Consider the following 18,843-nt stretch of genomic DNA (forward strand, 5'->3'; position numbering starts at 1 on the left):
ACATTTATAATAAAAACTTGTCTCAGAATAATGATGTATAGATATTTTATAAAACTCTGGAATGTATGGCTTGTAGTTTTAAATTATATTTAAATTTTTACTTTATTGGTATTTAAAAATAGTAAATCAAATAAGTACAACAGAAATATTACGGAACAGTGAGATGAAATTGCGCGGCACTGAAAATAAGCGTTAAATTATAAATAAAATCGTCGGATACTTGAACCACAGAAACTAATAATACTAAGCTGAGGGACTGTCTTCATCCGGCATCGTAATCGAGGCAGAGTGCGAAACTAGTATAATATAGAAATATTCCAACTCTCTTGAAAATATCTTGAGTGCACTGAAAGTAAATGCTGACATAATTTCCAGTGCTATCGCGTTTGGATTGCATTTATAACCGTAGGGGGATGAAGCCAGATAGATTTTATGTTAACAGTGAGCAATAAAAATAGCCTTTATGACGATACGTGGAATGGTTGCGTTTGTTAACTCAGTTTCAACCTAAATTAAATCCTCTTTATTGAAATGTTTTGCGAAAAACCGTATCTGAAAATGGTTTTGAATTGAAAAGTCATAATAACGGTACGGATTTTTAAATTTACTTGGCTCATGAATGTTTATAGCAAGTTTTTTAAATAAATCTGAAAATAAATTTGTTAACATTTTTATCGAAGCCTTAAATATATAATATGATTTCATTTCTGTATATATAAATATAAAGATGTTATTTGAAAAATTGTTTTAATCTTTATTTTAAATATAATATACTTAATTGAATGATGGATCTTCCTACTTCCCCTTCCATTTTAAAGAACGAATATTGTAAACCAATTAAAATGATTGATTCGATAAATGACGCAACAATCAAAATTTATGAAAGTGAGAAGATAATAAAGGTTGAAATGATTTTCGACAAAAACAATATTAACAATTAAATGGATTGATAGAAAATATTGACGTTAAAAATATCTTTCTGACGACTCCGGGAACTGCTTGGATAAAATTGCATTAGTCAAATTAATAGCAATTTATAAATACATTTAATTATAAATACATTTAATTTTGCAAATGTTAAATCACTAAATTTCGAGAAATAAAAATTGTTCATATTTTAAATATTTGAACAATTCAAATATTTCTTGAGATTTAAAATAACTTAAATAATGTTTATATTTGAAATCGAAGTGAATTCAATAAGAGTTTATTAAGCCGATTTTGTATCGGTTCAACACGGAATCGATTTATAATAAAAATGTTATGACCACTGAGTCACAGTGTGTAAGCTTAGCCGCGATCGAAGCAAGAGTTACAAAATTGAGGATTTCCAACATTTGTCAACAAAAAAATATATCAACATTATGATCATAATAGTAACACGATACGAGAGAGTAAACTATACTTATAATTCCTTAAAAGTAAATAATTAAATGTAAGGGAAACATTAAAAATTATGTTTAATATTTTTACTCAATAATCTACTTTTATCAGCTGCGATCTGAAAGTGTAATATTCTTTCAGTCCATTATTTTATTTGATTTAAGTCTCCAATATAACAATGCGAAATAACAGCCGGACAACTTTGTTATATACATATATGAAATATAAGCAAACTTAATATAGACTACAAGAAGAGCCTCTCGTTATAATAATGTTTATATGAATTTTAAACTTTTTCCTTTAAATAAATACATAGTATACACTTTTTAGAAAAATAAATATTTATCGTATGTGCTGTAATTAATCTTGTGAGTTATTTTTTACATCATATAGGGCAATTAATTTGCTGGTGTTAGGTTTGTTGGTATTTTTTATAGAATTTAAATATTTGTGACTTCTCATTTGTTCTTTTTATAATAAATAATATTTTATCATCACTTTTTTCATATTTTATCTTCATAAATTAAAATCATTTAAAGTGTTTTAGTATATCATAAATACATAAATTCTTTAAAATGTTATGAATGTTTATTTGTTCGTATTATTATAGATAAGGACAGAGAAATAGATATAATGGTGCCTAAAAGAATATCCGAAAAACTTTCCGAATAACTTCATTTAACATATGTATTTTCATTTATCGAGTCGTTTAGTACCAAAAAATAATAAATTAAATACATATACATTGCACAAAAATCTGAATTTTAAAATTTTTTGAAAAAAGTTTTTTTACGTACATAAAGTTTATTAGTTATTTAACACTATATCGCAAACATAAAAAATAAGATTCACCGACAACAATTCTTCTAATTCTAACCCAGTTTTAATATCATTTATGAGTTAATAAAAGTAATATTTCATTAAAATATCCGGGTTATTCCAGACTTGCTATGTCTTCATAAAACCATGAGAGCGCACATTCGCCAAACCGCGGCGACATGCTGCCGCCATTATGCGTGCGACGTTTGTGTTCAAATTAAACACATAAAGAAACTATGTACGTTTACCATAAACGATATGAAGGCGAGTACCATCTATCTCAGATATGTATAAACTAATTTGTTATATTATTCTATAAATTATAATTATATATAATTAGTATAAATTAGAGACTCATTACAATAAATTGGCACTAATTGACCGTAGTGCCTAGTTATGTTTCTGATTAATTAGTGGAATATAAAAGTAACTTATAGGCCTATTATTTGAACAAATAGTATTATATTTTTACAATTGAATTAAGGGAAAAGAAGTAAAAAAAAACTTCATTACAAACAAGTTACTTAAATATTTTTGCTGTACAGTAGCTTTGAAAAGAATGTAATTTAAAAAACACATTTTTCACCAAGACAGCCATTATGCTTTAGCACTATGGACTAAAACCAAAAAATATGAAACACTGTTATTACAAGTGCAGCCTAGACCGGCTAACGCTAGCAAAATTTTACTTCCTTACTATGTAATAAGATACGTATTAAATTAAGAGCATTTCATAGAAATATATGAGAAGAAAATTCTACGGACATTACACGTAGCGCGGAAAGTAAGACTGCATAATTTTCAGGACAATATGAATAAATATTATGCAGCTAGGTCAAGCATTCCAGACAAGAGACGATGATATTATAATAGTGAGATGTTCTACAGTAAACTCACATTTAAATCCTCACCTGAGGGGGTCTAAGGGTAACTGTTTCGTTATTAAATTGGTGCATATTATATTACGAACTGCCGTAACAATTATATCAAAGTTTCAAAACATTTTGTCTATAAATAGTTTTAAATTCAATTATGGTAAAGTATTTTAGTTTCGTTTATAGCCAAGACGACGACGTAGCCTTCTATTTTATTTGAATACAATGTCAAATATTCCTCGTAATTGCGTAATTCGGATTTAAGACTTAGGTTCTGTACATAATTGAGGAAGGGTCCGCTGACCCCATCTATGTTTAAAATTACATACAAAGAAAATTTAAGTGCATTTTGGTACAATTAGTGGTGTTAGAAAGGGTGTGACATTGCGCGAGGGACTATACTCGTATTTTGTTCAAGTGTGACAGTTAATGGTGCTAGCGGCGATTATAACAATGATATTGAATTCCGTTACATTATAAAAATTGCTTTAATTCAATGAAAATTATTTTTAAAAACTATTAACATAATAATTATCTGTTTCTTGTTTTATCAGTGTTTGAATATGCTTACTTTGAAAACAGGGTAAATTAACCATCTCAATATGCATATTAACGCTTGCACAGTTTAAAATGTGTATAAACAAAATTATACAATAGAAACAAGTCGAGTAGCGAACATAAATTTCACTGTTACACGCCTAATCAACATAGGAACTGTAATACGAATATTGGCTGGGCAATTACAATACATTTACATACAGATTTGGTTAGATTGAATTTCAACGGCCTCAACCGGCTTGTTAATTTGGCTAAAAGGAATGTAATTGGTTGGTTTAAATTAACACTCATACGAATATGTATGGAAGGAAATTTTAAATAGTTTTTGAAACAATTGTTCATTATTACTTTTAAAAGAAAAAGATTTATTTATTACTTTTATCCGAGTATCATTTGTAATGACCAAGTTCATATGTATAACCTTTGTAAAAGTTAAATTGTCGAACGTATTATTAGATATAAAGGCTATTTTCTCAAAATGGGGTCTAATATTTTTATTCGACATGATTGCAACCATTCAATAAAATATTTCTTTACTTTTTATCCCCTGGCTCTAGTTATCACAGAGCAACAAAAAGAGAATATATCTGAATTATATTATACTAATATCATACTTGTATAGATCACAAATAAAGGACAAAATCCTTTACTTTTTTGTACAGTTATGAACGCTTGGTTTGACTACCGCTGGACAATAGCAGTGACGCGTGCCACTTCGAGTGTTTTTGTTGACGGTTGATGCAATTGGCTTAAACTATTTTACGAGTATTGCAATGAAATGAAATCCTGTTATTTATTTTGTAAAATTCATATATGTAGTTGGAAGAACATCAACGTCAACAAGATAAAAAAACTTATATGGCATTTAAGAACATTCACGAATATTTAAATAATAACATCTCAGATTTATAATACGTAAACAATTTTCTTAAATTGATATTTGGTTTGTCTATAGAATAATTAAAAATTCTTAAGCTTCAATAGTTATTGTTCGGGCTAAGAGCGCTTAGCAATATCATACTTTCAATGATTACTACTTTTACGCCATGTGGTTCCTCCTCTTTAATATATTATATTATTTTAAAAAGACTTTATTTGCAGAAATTTAATATAGTCTGTAGGGTGCATAACTTACTTTTGGATAATTATTTTGCAATAGGGTTACACAGATGCTGAACTCAAATTAGGTACCGAAGAAAATGCGGAGGGACAAAAGTTTGTTCTGAAATTTATAATTAAATTGTCGTGTCGTGTAAATAAAATATCTAAAGCGTCGGCCTGATACAGGCTTCGCTATGATGCTATGAATAAATCAGTAATAATAGGATTAAAAGAATATCACTTGTTCTCCATGATTTAAATTATTCCTGCATAATTTTTATTAATTTACATTTTATCATCACCAACGTTCTGTACTGAATGAAACTGTAAGCAATCAGATTGTGACCATAAAATTTTACAAACACAAAATCAGATATTGGGATAAGAAAATCAAATCACAAATATGAAAGTACTTTACTCTACAAGTCCTAGTCCAATTTCCAATTTTGGTACGTGACCTTTTTCACTTGGATGTCACTGTATAACATGTTCAACAAACGAGGTGTCTTTGAAAACGTAATTAGAAAATTCCCTAACGACATTAAATTTTGTTCCCGGGTTTCAACTCTGAGGTTAGATCTGCAAATTAGTTTCGATGCTTCACCTATTTTGGAGTACGGAGTACTATTTATTTTATTAAAACATATCTGTACTAGTTTTTGCCCGCGACTAGGTCCGCTTGAAAATCAGAGTTTTTCTCTGCCACTGCGTCCAATGAAATCGAACTGCACTTCATGATTCCACCCGTGTGGTTTGGGATCGGGGTCGGGATGAATATTAAAAAAAATCACACTACGGCCACTGAACCCGAACTGCATTTCATGGTTCCACCATGGTAGTTTTGGGATCACAATAGAAGGTAGCCTATGTCTTGTTTCAGGGTTCCATCTATCTCTATAAAAATTCATCATAATCGGTTCCGAGTTTTAGGTACGATAACGTTTCAGACAGACAGAGTTAGTTTTGCATATTATATAATATTATTATTTAGTATGTATACTATACCAGGACCTTAATTAAAATTAAGTGATTTGTAGATTTCAATGTCAATTTTGTTTTCAAGGCAATACTAAAGATTAATATTTGGTCTATTATGTTGATAAAACTCTTTGGCAAATAATTAATTATTAGGTATCAATTCTAAGCGTCTTATACTCGGGATAACTTCAAACCGCTATGAAGGTATGAAAGCTAGATAGGGATGAAACAAAGAGTATTTTACTTCCTAATAAATGTCCCTGATAACATAATTAATTTGGATAAAGATTAATATTACGATACACATGGAACGTACTTTCTTTCTTCTCACAATTTAATAACTTTTTGAACACAAAATTTGATGCCGTGACTAAACTATGATAGTTACGTATATGCTTTCGGTGATATATTTTAGATCCAAACGGTATCTACAAACGCGTAGTACATTATTTGTTTGTATTGTCAATGGTTTTGCGGCGCACGCAAAAATAGGTTTTCAATTTTACACTTTGGGTTTCAAAGTAGCAATTTTCTTACGGATCTCTTAATTTATTGATACTAAAATGTAGCTTCCTCGATAAATGGACTATCCAATACTAAAATAATTTCACAAATCAGTAGTCCCCGCGATTAGCCCGTTCAAACAAACTAACTCTGAAGCTTTATTATATAAGTATATTTCATAGTTTTTGGGATCCTCCAAAATAGTTTTCCAGTCCATCTTCTCATTAAGTTTTATAACGAAATGGAAACTGGCCTAGTAAACATTTAATTTAACTTCAGATGCGTTGCCATCTAACTAGTCACGAGCATTTAAGAAGGAAAAGGATAAAGTGGACCGATTTCAGAGAAAGTAAAGAAAAAATAACTACTTAAATTTATCTGTAAGAGATTTGCTGTAGTCGTACATATTTAAATAACCTAATTAAACAAAGAACTAAGTAAATACGTTATAGTAGGCAAAATATTTACTATTTGGATCCATCAAGTCACATAGTTCATAAGTCAAACAATTTGAGAGGCCTAAACTTCCTAGTAACTTTGATGTTTGGATTATAACGTGGCTAATTTTATCTGTGCCCAAAATCTATATATGATAAATATATATCAGTCATTTGCTTGTATAGTTTTGTTTCGGTAGCGTCAGTAGTGCCTGGCTAGAATTGATAGAATATTTTAAACGTAGCTCTTAGTAACCTGTATGCTTGTACATTCAGTACTGTATATAATTTTAAATGCAATAATAAAGACTTTACACTAAAAATTAAGAAATCGGGAAATTAATAAATATTTCGTTACGAAGAGATACTATTACTAAACTAGATTCGGATAACACGTTCAAAATACCGTAAATATTTATATTTTTATTCAAGTATTAATTCAATATAGATTTAATATTAAAAATACAATAACTTATATTAAACGATTTTAATTTACCTTCTTAAAATTATTATAACAAATTTTTTATTCCAATAAGGGCACCAAACATTTATATGTAGTATATTATAGCCGTTTTCTATTTGCAGGCGTTTAAGTTAAGCGTAAAATAATAGAATTGCCTTTCCCCGCGGTGCTGCGGCGCACTTCTGTAATTGTTTTAGATAAATTAACAAAGTAGTTTCAAAGAGTGGTATCCCTTGGGACACAATTTAATTGTAAACATAGTCTTTGTTTCCGTTATCTCCAATTGGTACCGCAAATGTGCATATACACAAGTGTTTCTTTTAAAACGTAAATGTCTTAAAAATATTCGTTTTATGGTACCAATTTACTGTAAAAATAAGTTGGTATACTAATCTCTTTGTATTTCATTGACTTTTGTTTTGACATTTAATATAAAAAAACAATTAGATGAAATAATTTAAATTGATATTTATTACTAGCATTGTTCAATGATATATAGTACACACACACACATATATATATCCTTATTGCAAAAATATTTTGTGTAATCTATCTTCTATTATGCATATATACATCTATCTATCTGTTTCGAAAGAATTTTGTAAGGTGACGACTTAAATGGTATTAACTGAACCTATATTTCTATTTATTTGGATAAATTTGAATATTTAAAATATATGCTTAAAATATTTATCAATTAAATTTTTACTACATTTGTTTTTTTTTTTCATTTATAGCCTTTCAGTAATTCTAATCTATTATGTTAAAGCAAATGCCCAATACATCAAAAGCAGACATATCGACAATTACACAGATATGGAGCGTGTCTTTGCAAACCAAGCATGTAATATATCTGATCTACATAACCAAACATTATCCCTGTAGCTGACAGGACAAAAATATATGAATTACTTCCAATAACCATAAGCAATTAACGTAATGATTATTCCCCTTTATTGTGAAAACTTATCCGTCTATTCAGATGTATAGCGTGAAATGAGCGTCACCCTAAAAATGCCTCAAGCGTTGTCACCCTTATTTTTTTGTTCAGTGCAAATTGCATATCCGCAAAGCATTAAAAGGCGATCATATCTTGAATGTTGCCAAGAAATTTGATTTCGTCTGGATCTTTGCGTTTTGAATTTTTTTGATGATTTCCAGTAAACTGTCCAGATTGTATAATGTTGTTGGAATTTTAAACAACAATTAGTGTTAAAACAAAAAATTATGAATATTTTTTTAAATCATCTTTATATAACTAGCTGTAGATTCCATTTCGTTTATATTTTCTGTTGTTTATTTTACGAATTACAATCATGGAGCATTTATTTCATTGCTTTGCATTTACCATTAGAGATTTATACGAAAATTTTATATTAATTTATACAAAAATAAAGCGTTTGGTCCTTTGACGTCATATTATAAGATCTCAGGGGTCGGGAATTTTTACTGCTTTAAAACATGATAGGGTTCCCGATGCAACCATAAAAAGTGAGTCGGCTTTTGGTAGACGTATAAAAGACATTCTACAGGGGGAAGATTTTCTTTTAGTGTTGTTTTTACACGTGCTCTGAAATATATGTTGTTTTTATGCTTACATTTTGTTGATTAGGATTTTTTTAATGTGATTTTTATTAATTTTGAGAGATCTCAAGAAATTGGTTTTATTTATATTCTTTATCGTTTTATCGATTTTAGTAATAGCGTCTGTCTTAATGCTTAAAACTGGAATGTTCTATTGTATTTATTTTTAGTATAACTACTATAAAAACAAAACTATAGATTCAAAACAATGGACCGACGTACGAATATCTACATAATAATATTGAGTCGCGGTTTAAAACGCCTTGGGCCTGCTCTGATGGTGAGAAGGCGCTTACGTTATAATTACTACATAATGTAGGGACAGAAATTTAATTCTTATTACTTTAGCTGTAAAGAGTTTTATCCAACAATAATATAATCCTCGAACATTGCGTTGTGAGGTGTAATTGGGGTGAATATGGTTTATTAGTAGGATTTGTTACAAACTAAAGATAAAGGACCTTTGAAGGGATTCTGATATTTGAATAGGTATACCATTAGTTAAGAGTTTAAACTTCATCATTTGGGCATGGATTAATTATTCATATATTAATTATACGAACAATAAACTATCTTACAATTTGTTCCAGACGATCATACAGTATATGAAAATTATAATAAATACATTCAGTCATTCCCTCCATAGAAGGGAATGACTGAATGTTTTTAAACTATAATAAAATATAAAAATGAGCATAATAATTACCTTTTACGGAATTTCACTAGGTATATATTTAAAAATATAAATAAATATGTTCATCAAATTTTCTACAAATAAAAATACCATAAAACTAAAAGCTTTTCCATCTTTCACTGAACCCTATACAAATTGAATCGTATACGCTCTAGGTCCATACGACCTGTGTTCTCCACACAACTATTAAAAATACCGCAATATTGACCTCGTTTGACCTCGAGAGGCTTTTGAAACGAATGACTGACCACTTTGATTGGCTTTAAGCATGAAATACTATAATACATTTTATACCATCTGTGTGCGTCTGTATCAGAAGTCAAAATTGAAATCAACTCAGCCGCCAATAAAATATTTTCTTAAAGCAAAAATAAATTCATAGATCTTTTCACAATGAAAATCTCATTTACCTCCAAAATTTATAATTTCATTTTATTACAAGATAAAGGTTTTAATAATTTTAGGATATTATTTTTCAAAGACAGAATTTGATTTTAAAATAAACGTTTAATTATTTTTAATTAAAATAAATGCATTACTTGGGCTATACATTTTATTAAAATGTTATGTAATATTCAGTTTATACGGTCGTCTTTTTGAGATCACAAACTTATCAACAAAATTGTCTTCAATGCTGCTTTCCCATAAAGATATCCTTATACATAAAATTAATACAATAGAACAAATATGTACATGTAAACGTCTAAGCATTATCGAGGTTCAATATTGCCAGTCGGAAAGGGGACATAAGAATTGCCATGCATTGCCGGTTAGAGGACTCGCCAGGAATTTGCACTACCTTAGAGAAGACTCATACAATGTAATTTAAAAGAACCCTTCCAACTACCCAATTCCTACTTCAAAAATTAATTCATCATTTTTGACTTTATTTTACATTATTAATCTTAATTAAAAGCAGTTCAGGTGAAGCAATGAATACTAAATTAAATTTTATTATTCTTTTCTACCACCAATTGTTGTAGATAAATAAAATATCTGCATATTTCTTATATTATGGTACGTATCAAAATGTCTTTAAGAAACAAGGTTTCTCTACACCTTATAATCGTGTCTTCATAATCTTGGATAAATAGTGTTTATGGATTTTAAATAAACTGAATGGCTTTTTTATAGCTTACCGCTATTTAGATGCAGACAGGGTTTTATAAACCCATAAAAATAAAACTGAATGATCAGATAACGCAACAATATGGAAGCTCATAAGGAATGGTTAAGATTTTTTTTAATTTAATGCTCAATTTTATGGCGTTATTAAAAGGTGTTTGATTTCAAGTTAAAAATTAACGAAGTTACATGTCAACGGAAATAGAAATATTGTGGCTATAAAATGTTTATCAAACCAATTCTCACCTTAACTTCGTGGTAATATTTTTATATCAAATATCGATATCGAGTTTTTATATACTGTTTAGTTAGACATAATTTTTAAATATAGAAAAACGTTGCTCCTAAACCAGTTAGTTTTGAAAATAAAGGACAAAGTTGATAAAAAATTAAGTAAGATATTGGTTTAATAATATTTCTTTGTCATGAAATTATTGTTTAAAATTTATTGTTATTTAAATGCTGTTTCAAAATGCATAACAATTATCATTTTTTTTTCATAACCAACAGTTGTGTAAATATATATATATCGGATTTTATTATAAATTCATTATTATAAAGACAGGACGCCAGCCTCGCTGGCGTCTCTAATGTCACTTGTTTCAGTACGTTCCAGTACGTTCCAGATATTTTAAAATGAAACTTCAAGTCTTCTAAATGTTCTTGTATTTCTCGAAGGTTCTTCATAATCACATTCTTTATGATCCGCACTCGCTGAACTCTGCAGTCCCCGTCGTGCGTCCAGACGTCATATTTAAACCAGAATTCAAACATAGTTCTATTCTCTTTGATTTCGTTTTACTTTTAACAATAGCAACGACGACCAATAAGGTGTTATAATAATTGGTGCCAGTTATTTTCATGTTGCATCCGTCGTTGAAGCTGCTTGCGCCGATACGGCCATTCTGGCAGGCGGTGCGTGCTCTGCACCTGCCTGGTGATGTGTTCTCTCTTGCTTAGCTTTCGTAATGTTCTCGTACCCGTTGCAGGTCTCGTAGAGTAGATGGGCCAGGTTCAAGAATTGATGCTTCATCATCCGAAGTCATGCCGATACGGTTATACTGATGCGTGCTCTGCATTGTTTTCTGTGATAACAGAGAGATACTTATGTAGTCTAGGTACTTCCACAGTAAACCTAGATAACTTTATATTGTTATAGTTATGGTTAACAAATTTGTTGTGGTCGTATGGGTTACGTTGTTTATTACGACTCATCGTGAGACGAAATCATAATATCAGGTCCAATTACTTAATCTACTTATGGCTTTGGGGCATCACACGAACATTCATAACATATGTCATAGGACGTCTCCATCCGCCTACAACACATTTTTTTTTTTTTTTTTTTTTTTTATTTGTTTGTCGTAAGACGTGTCCACCCGTCTACAATTTTTTCTTTTTTTTTTTTTCTTTTTTTTTTTTTTTTTTTTTTTTTTTTTTTTTATTTGTTTGGCGTAAGACGTCTCCACCCGTGTACAATATTATTTTTTATATATTTTTTTTATTTTTTTTTTTTTTTTTTTTTTTTTTTTTTTTTTTTTTTATTTGTTTGGCGTAAGACGTCTCCACCCGTGTACAATATTATTTTTTATATATTTTTTTTTATTTATTTTTTTTTTTTTTATTTGTTTGGCGTAAGACGTCTCCACCCGTGTACAATATTATTTTTTATAATTTTTTTTTTTTCTTTTTTTTTTTTTTTTTCGTTTGGCGTAAGACGTCTCCACCCATGTACAATATATATTTTTTTTTTTTTTTTTTTTTTTTTTTTTCGTAAGACGTCTCCACCCGTCTACAATATTATTTTTTATTAATTTTTTTTTTTTTTTTTTTTTTTTTTTTTTTTTTTTTTTTTTTTTTGTTATGGTTCGGATCCGCACGCCAAATGCATCTTTTATAGTAATATATCTCAAACTAAGTGTTAGACAATCACATTGCTAGCAATGATTAATGGTTATAGTGAAACACGTTATTCGCAACAGACTAACCTTTTTTTTTTTTTTTTTTTTTTGTCATAGACCAACACACAGTTTCTACAAAATGATAAGAGATGGCGCTACCATTCGCTAATTACATATTTTGATACACATTATTACAATGGTAATGCGTTTGAATGAAGCAATTTGAACAAAATGAAATACGCTCACCGGATAACTATTAGGTAGGCAAACCGTCCACCTAACTGCTTGCTTAGTAATTCTGTGTCGTCCCTCAGATGCTGTGAAGTCTCATCGTAGCTGGTCATGTGCCACATTCGTAGCTGGTCATGTGCCACATTTCGAAGTCATCCACGGTCTAAAATCACTTTATATTATTCATTCTCAATTATTTTCTGGATTTTGTATAGTTCACAAAATTTTAAATATAGGGATATCCGATTTCTGGGGTTATATTTTTATTATTACAATATCTCCCTTCTGGAATCTTTTAATCGTAGCTCGACCTCTCAAAAACCTAGCTTTGTATCTTCTCTCCGCCTCGACCATCCTGTTTTGAATGTGTTGGTGCATTACTTCGATTTAAACGGACTGATTGTTGAATTGTAATCTAAACTGTCAAAGCATAATTGACTTGTTCGTATGTTCAAAACATCGGCAAGGATACTAAATTTTCCACATGTATTCTTATCACGTAATAAATCTGCTCCGGTTAATATATCAGTAGTCGTTTCAAAACCTGGAACTATAGAAAATTATTTCTACATTAATAACTATTTAACTATTCATTGAAATAGTAAGGTCCGATCTCAATCCACGCAAATAGTTTACGATTTGTTTTCTACACCCAGAGATTTCATTTGCAATTGATTCTTGTATAACGCACCACTGCGATCTTGCATTTTATTTAAGAGTACATTTACCAGTTGGTATTAAATTAAAATTCGGCGTGATCTCCTTATTCCCGTCGGAAACGATTCAAACGCATGACCACGGTTAGCAGAAAAGGAACAGAAATTAGTTATATTCGCAATAGATGTATTTGATCAGGATTTTGGAGTCGAGTATGCTTTCGTTTGAATTACAGCATCGTTTTTGTAGAGGCACTGCCGTGTGTTAACCAGACATGTTGCAAATATTACCGTGAAGAGTATGTCTATTGTCGTATTTAAATAAAGCAATGGTCTCAGTAGTTTGATATTAAAATCATGCAAGTTCTTATAGATCGAGTGTGTACCTTTATACTCAAGTCTTCCCAAGGCCTCCCTACGTCATCTCATGGTATTCTTAAGGATACAGCAAGGACCTGTGGTTAGCTCAAGAGTAACACGCGATTAGTTCAGAGGTACGCTTTCCACATCTGTGGTGTAGACTTGTCTTCTCACGGCTCCACAAGGCATCCCTACGGAATCTCATGGTTCTCTTATGGATACATCAAGGACCCGTGGTTAGCTCGAGGGTAACACGTGATTAGCTCAGAGGTCACGCTCTCCAGATCGGTGGTGTATAATTGTCTTGTCACGGTACCACAAGCCTTCCCTACAGAATCTCATGGTTCTCTTGAGAATACATCATGGACACGAGGTTAGCTCAAAGGATAATAACAAATGTTAGCTATGGTCTCACGTAATGTCTCTTGTGTAGATGTTGCAACTAACCAATCGTCTGCACACTTTCTAGCTCACTCCTTTAAAAGACTTTAATTCGAATGTCGTAGTTACTGATTTGGTACGTATTTACAGCCGTCAAGATGCGTTTGAATCAATCCCGAACACACACACTATCACCGGGGTCAAAAGATGATAAAATTAATATGATCTTGTTAGTAATTTTAATCGTATCCCTTGTTTTTTTAGTAGCAAACGTTCGGTCACGCTCTGCAATATTGACATCCTTTGCATGAAAGACTGAGGAGCGTTCTTCATTACACAAGTTGTTCGGATGATTATTTTCTTGAGCTGGATCAGAATTTACAAATACACTAAGACCGGCAGTAACTGATCACAGGAGCGATCCCACTTCTGATATCGGATTTTATTATAAATTCATTATTATAAAGACAGGACGCCAGCCTCGCTGGCGTCTCTAATGTCACTTGTTTCAGTACGTTCCAGTACGTTCCAGATATTTTAAAATGAAACTTCAAGTCTTCTAAATGTTCTTGTATTTCTCGAAGGTTCTTCATAATCACATTCTTTATGATCCGCACTCGCTGAACTCTGCAGTCCCCGTCGTGCGTCCAGACGTCATATTTAAACCAGAATTCAAACATAGTTCTATTCTCTTTGATTTCGTTTTACTTTTAACAATAGCAACGACGACCAATAAGGTGTTATAATAATTGGTGCCAGTTATTTTCATGTTGCATCCGTCGTTGAAGCTGCTTGCGCCGATATATATATTCGAATAGACAATCTCTTTTATTTTTGAAATCATTTAAAAATACTACGGTGAAGTACATGTGCAATATGTAAACACCTTTACTTTCGAATAGAGTCAAATTATGAAAGTTCATGTTAATTTCACTGAGTATATTTTTTAACACAGCATTTTCTGATTAAAAATTGTTAAGATCTTCTTAAACTCGTTGATACATTTCGAGCAGAGCCTAGATAAATTGTGTCACAGCTCCACTAGGGGCTTATCCGGAGTTTTGTGGCTTCCCTATTGCATCTTAGGTCCTCGTTTGTCAATAGCAACTTTTATCGTAACCAGCATACGGAACTATTTACGCTCCCCTAAGCTCCTTAAATTTTTTACTAGTTAAAAGCAGAATAATTTTACTAGTAAAATACATATCAAGTTGGTTAAAATCTTTTGATATTTTTACATCAGTGATTTTCAGCAGTTCGTTCGTCTGAAATTTATTTAAATAAATGTATTACGAATTCTCAACATTTATTTGGTCTGCCTGCAACTTGCTGTTGTGATTCTGAAATTCTATGTAAAATTTGCGTGGAATTTGAAAACCTCTTTGATTTATTGCAAGGTATAAGCAAAAAAACGAATAACTGTTCACTTTGAAAGTTATTATAATGTTCTACCGCTGAATTATAAAATTTGTCTCATAATTGATCATAATAGGTAATTAGAATAACATTTTGAGCTCTTAATTCTCAACACTGTTAGTTTTATAAAATTGAAGTTTCAAAACTATATATCTCAAAATTTTGCGCGGTTAGAACACATAGGTACAAAAGATAACTAAACTTGTACAAATAAATGACAGAAATGATAAAAGTACTTTCCTATACCTAAAATCCGTGTACCAGTTAAATTAACAAACAAGCTGGATTTTTTTTTAAAAGCATGTTTGAATAATTTAGAGAAATTTGTTTCGATAGTTTGTGAAAAATATTTTTAATACAAGTGAAATTTCAGTGCTAAAAATGTCTATCGTGTAAGACATAACATCCGTTTACTATAATAATTTTGAAATTGATGTTTTTAAAAATAATCTTAAGTATATGTTAAATTAGCAATGAAAATAGATTGTTAAATTAGTTTATATGAACTTATAATATTGGCTTTTCCTTTAGAAAGTGATTTCGGAAGATGTTTTCATTTACTTTAGATTAACATAACAATTAAAAATGAAAACTATATGACATTGAGGGGCTTCAAAATTTAAAATAACACACATCTCATGTAAGACAAACTATACAGGAATAACATATGTTGTTATTCGAAGATTATCGCATGAACATGACTAATGACTTGTCGGATCCCACCCGTCTCTCTTCTATATGTTAATCGTACTCAATGCTTCTAACACTAATTTACAATATGTTTATTTTACTATGAATAACTTTATACCTTTACGTTTAAAAGTAAAAGCTTTGCAAAAACGAGCTTTATACTATGGTCATTAGGGACTCGTGTATACGTAGTAAGCAGCACCGATCCATTGGCATAAGAATAGATGCTCGTACGTAATACTGTCGTCTCGGCTACGTTTCTGACAGACGATTTAATTTTTCACTCTGATGAAATGATTGTGTAAACAAAGGGAATGTCTTAGTTCCCACTGAAATTATTTACGATCTCCCCAAACATATCATGTCGTTAATTTCTATGACACGTTTGAATTGAATTACAAATATGTTTTACAATTTATGTGTTTTAAAAAAATTAAATTCGTAAATATATTATTCATTTTTCGTAAAGAATATGTAGAGACAAAATGAACAACTTCGTCAAAATTTTTATGTTTGGTACAAGAACTGAATTAATAAACACAGAATATGAAATCCAAAGTTTTAGCGTTTACCTTTATAAAGGCACAAAAAATTCTATCATAAAATCATGTAAAGATAATGTAAAAGAAAGAACTTTTCCCTTTTTAAAGAGAAAGAAAGCACATTTCTTGTGTAGCGTAAAACGACGTTCTATTTAAAAATGCATATTGTTTGTGAACATCTTGAGTAGGGTGTGACACGAGCCGTAGAAGCGAAATTTAAGGCTGTTGCGGCTTATACCGTTGATAAAAATGTATGCTCTCATATAATTTGCAGATTCTTCAGTACATGTCATCAATAACATATGTATATTATAACGCCTCACTGCATTATCATAAAAATACGGATTTCTTACGTACTCAGGTGAATGACTGACCTAATTTTTGACGCTGCAATGACAATGTGAAACTTTTATGTGAGACTGTGAATTATGTTGAGCAAACGCTTTATGTCTCATGGCGCTTGTTATTCTTAGTGTTAGCATAGTTAGAACATTGCTTGTGGAAAAGTTACAACAAAGTTAATGACAAGATAATATTCATCGATCGTCTTTTTGAACTTTATGGTATATATTTAAAGCCGTGCTGAAATAAATAAATTTTCTATTATATAAAATGGTTGATAAACTTTATATAAGAAGATAGTGATTAAATTTATTACTCAAATATTTTAATTAGCTTTTTTCTAATGACAATTAAGGTGAGGATGAGTTAATAAAAGTACGTTGGATAATTTATTATAAGCTATTAGATAGTCATAATAATATCTATCTTAGGTATATGATACAGCAATTTGTATTTTAGGTACACAAAGTTCCAAGCCTCAGGAGGGATATACTCGTCACACTAACAGAGACAACGAGCTTTGTATACTCATTAAACTATCACAGATACAATATTTCTAATCAAAACCATATATTGCATCAGTATTAGTTTATCATCTCAGAGACGAAATTAACTTCACATCATTCCATGGATTTATCGTGCGGGAGTCGGATCCATCACATTTAGATACCTTAAAATTTTTTCCAGTATAGTCTCTTTTTGCCCTGTTCTTCAGAAGCTTAAATACTTAGTTGTCAAATAACCTCAAAAAAGGAATAATTAAATTCTTCTGTATTTATTTTATAATTTAATAACTAGATATTTATTTTTTTGCCTCTTCATTTATTGCAACAGACAAAGTTTTTTTAAGTTTTTTGTACTTTTCATCGATATAGTTGTTATTGAATGAGAGATGAAAAACAAAAAATGACTTTATAACTCTGTTGTAAAAATATCTTTATATTTCACACTATTTCTGTTATTCTAGTATTCATTTTGATATTCATCGAAATTTTACTTGTTTTGTGCTCACTCTTACTTTAAATAAAGATAATATAGGTACGTAGTCGAGCCATATTAAATTCTTTAAATTTGTTTAAATTATAAATATGTGATTGTGAATTTTTGTTTATGTATTATTTTACTTCCAAAACAAACTTAAAGCAAAACATCTGAATAAATATGATGAGAATAAAATGTGTATCGAAACATTTTGATGTAATGTTTGTTAGTGACAACTCAATTTATCTTATATCAGAATACCAAGGAGGAAAATGGAGTGTTGTGTTTTTGTTAAAATTTATTGTCATTTTGAATATTGAGTTATTGGTTTTTTTTTTATATATATTTATACCTAATCTTATGACTTTGTCGGCTAAGTCTAAAATTGTTGTTCTTTTTAATATAATTTAGTAATAAAATTGCCTTCAATTGTGATATAAAATCAAAATTATGCTTAACTATTATGTAAATTCTCAAGTCATAAAGCTCAATATCTTGTACTTAAAATACTTCTACAATTTTCAACATATTCCTAAACTGAACGTGTTAGCTTGAGAAGCATGTGGTGTCCCAGAAAACTATTTTCCGAGGCTTTTATCTCATTTTCACACGAAGTAGAAAGTTTCGCGAAGTTTCTTAGCACAACAGGTGTTCGAAATATACCAATATTAGGCCCTTAAAAACTGCGAGAATTATGTCTTTAAGAGAAAAACTTCGTCTTGAATATTTTTCACATTACGGAGGCAAATATAGGTACCTACACCAAATCTTATATAAAACTCGTAATACTTATTTTATTCCAATAGTGAGTAAAATTGAATA

At 30.1% G+C, this 18,843-nt stretch overlaps 1 long non-coding RNA gene across 1 annotated transcript; it reads right to left on the reverse strand.

Annotated features, from left to right (window-relative positions):
• Positions 1–12,908: 12,908 nt before the first annotated feature.
• LOC133319181 (uncharacterized) lies at positions 12,909–14,855 on the reverse strand. The gene is made up of 2 exons (XR_009752863.1): positions 13,696–14,855; positions 12,909–13,203 (listed from the first exon to the last, which is right to left on the reverse strand). It is a non-coding gene; the product is annotated as an uncharacterized LOC133319181 (long non-coding RNA).
• Positions 14,856–18,843: the final 3,988 nt, after the last annotated feature.

This window comes from Danaus plexippus, chromosome 14 (assembly GCF_018135715.1).
Source record: "Danaus plexippus chromosome 14, MEX_DaPlex, whole genome shotgun sequence".
Lineage (NCBI taxonomy): Eukaryota > Metazoa > Arthropoda > Insecta > Lepidoptera > Nymphalidae > Danaus > Danaus plexippus.